The sequence below is a fragment of the Grammomys surdaster genome, unplaced genomic scaffold, assembly GCF_004785775.1.
Source record: "Grammomys surdaster isolate TR1022 unplaced genomic scaffold, NIH_TR_1.0 100, whole genome shotgun sequence".
Taxonomy (NCBI): domain Eukaryota; kingdom Metazoa; phylum Chordata; class Mammalia; order Rodentia; family Muridae; genus Grammomys; species Grammomys surdaster.
The window spans coordinates 463,960-466,886 of record NW_021604579.1 but is presented as its reverse complement, the minus strand read 5'-3'; positions in this window follow the sequence as shown (position 1 = coordinate 466,886).

The window sequence follows — 2,927 nt, the reverse complement described above, 5'->3', positions numbered from 1 at the left end:
TTTCCCATAATAAATATTAAATTAAACAGGATGAATACTTCAGACATCTGAGTACAGCCTGCCTTTTTGCCACTTGAACTTCTGACACATACTTCAACTGTCTGAATTACAGATCTATTGTTTGTAATCCCTAGTTATAAGCTTATAAATGAAGTCTACATCCTGTCCCTTCATGGTAAAGTTAACTCCTTTCCTGAACAAGCAGAAACACATGCCCTCTGTCACTCCCTAGTAGCTTCCTATTTCTGTAAATGACACTACTATTCAGGGTGATGCTCACTCATAACTTGGGTGTCATCCTTGACTCCTGTCTTCTCACCATCACATTCAATCAACAAATATGACTCCTTTTCACCATCCTGTTGAGAGCAGTCTTCTTGTCAATCTAGACCTGAGGTTTTACAAAAGCCTTCTCACTAGTTTCCTTGATTTTTTGCTTGTCCTCTGCACTTGTGATCCACAAATATCCAAGAAGTGCATTTAAGAACATCCCCTGGGATGTGGAGATGGTACAGCAGGTAAAGTCAGCTGATGTCAAGACTGACATCCTGAGGTCAGTCCCTGAGTTCCATATAGATGAAAGACAGAACTGACTCCCTTTGACCATTCCTGTCCAGCCAGAACCCCACAGAATCTGTTGTCCTAGTCAGGGTAGAGATCCTCCCATTGCTTCTTGTCTCTCCTGAGATGCTGGCTGGCTATTATCTGGTATCCCAGTGTTACGGATTAAAGGCAGATTGACAAAAAATTATTATTTTTTCTTAAAATAGAAAGTAGAGAGAAATTGAGGAAGACACCCAACAGTAACCTCTTACCTCCAATCTCATGCCAACACATGTACATAGATACAGTGTAACGTGCGTGCGCGTGCACGCACACACACACACACACACACACACACACACACACACACACACAAGCATAAAAAATAAAGTTCCACAAAGCTTACAGGATATCTTAAGGATAATTTATTTCATTGATATGGAGGGATCTCAAGTTGATTACAATCAATTTATGTGAATAAAAGAAACATTAATTCCATGAAAGTGTTGTCATGAAACATGACAGAGAAACTTGAGTGCTTCAGAGACTTTAAAAACAATGTAGCCATGTCTCAACTCAGGATCCTGAGCAAGAATCATATATACATGGGAGGTGATACATAAGACTCTGTTCTCCACATCCTAAAATCAAGCAGTGAGATAACAATGGATGGGAGTGTTGGTAATGGGATCTTCTCCAAGACTGTTGCTGATTTATGTTGTGTGGATGTTTGAGGAAGAATGCCTCTGTTAGATTCAGGTATTTAAAAATGTGGTCCCTCATTGTGGTGCTGTTTGAGGATGTTATAGGCAGGTACAGCCTTTCTGGAAGAAGTATATCATTAGGGTAGACTTTAAGGTTTCACTGCCTTGCCTAACTTCCAGTTTGATCTTCCTGCTTCCTGCTTGCAGTTGAAGCTGTGCTCTCTCAGCTAGTTTCTCCTGCTGTCATGCCTTTCTGCCATGATTGCTTTGGAACCATAAGCCCATATAAACTCTACATAAGTTCCTTATCATCATGTTGTTTTTATCACAGCAATGGAAAAGTCACTCATACAAGCTGAGACCATCATATGTCCATTAGAGTTCATGACCATTAATGCACAAACCTGCAATTTTAGCACTCGTGAGGCTGGGGCAGGAAGAGCAAGTTCTAGGCAAGCCTGAGCTATATAGCAAAATCCTCCATCCCAAAACTAAATACAACAAATCAGTGTGGAGATGGTTTGTAAGGGGAAGCATTCACATAGCACTGCCTATCAAACCCCTCAGGAAATCCCTCAGGGAACAAGCTGCCATCTTACCTCCATGATGTCCTTGTCAATGTCTAGAGATGGGACATAAACTCCAGGGTTTTCCATTTGAAACATCATTTCCATGTTATCCATACTAAATGTTTCAACTCCTTAACAAAATGAATGATAGAAATTCATGAATCAAAACATTATTTTTAAAAGGTTTAATATTTTATTTTATATATGGATGTAGCTGATCTTTGTGAGTTCCTTCTGCTAATGTAAGCGGGGCCTTTTTATACCCTTTCATCCCTCTAACATTAAGTATGAGAGGAAAAAATGATAGAGGGGAAAGAGGGCAGCATTATTGTTAGACAACTTCCTGCTGATTTGGGGATGTTTAGTTCCTTAGAGAAGTTTTGATTTTCACTATCAAGACATCTAATTTTTTATTCTTTCACTTTTGCACAGGAACTTGACAACAGAAACCAACAGCTACTAATAGCAATCACAAGCACATACCACTGCTGAATGCCAAGGTATTTATATTACCTGTTAGTTGTTCAAAGTTTCCACAAATGGACATAAGGCCAGAGCGTATGTGCAGAGGAGAAATTCACGCCCCTGATAGAGCAAGAAGTAAATCATTGTCAGCTTCTACAGACAATCTGAAGCAGCACCATATCCCCCACCTGGGGTAAAAATGAAAATATATTCCCATAATATTTGTGTGCTTTTCAAACAAAATAAATTTCTCACTATATATGATATTTTTCCATCACACATATCTGTGGGCTACTTGTATCCAGTAACCACAGAGGCCACAAGAGGATCTCAGGTCCCCTGGAACTGGAGTTAAAAACAGTTATAAGCTGCAACACATTACTGGGTACTGAACCCAGGTCCTCAATTTACTTGATGAATAAGCCATTTGTCTAGCCCCACCAATAGAGATTCATAAAATTCAGCATTACAAGAGAATATAATAGAGACATTATTTTGGTATTTACACACAGAAGAAAATATTACAAGACCTTGATTCTTATAACTAAAGAACTGTTTCTATAGGAATATTAACTTGTAGGCACAATAAAATATCTGGAGTTCATAACATACAATGGCCTGGAGCAGAGGGTCTGAGGCAGCATTT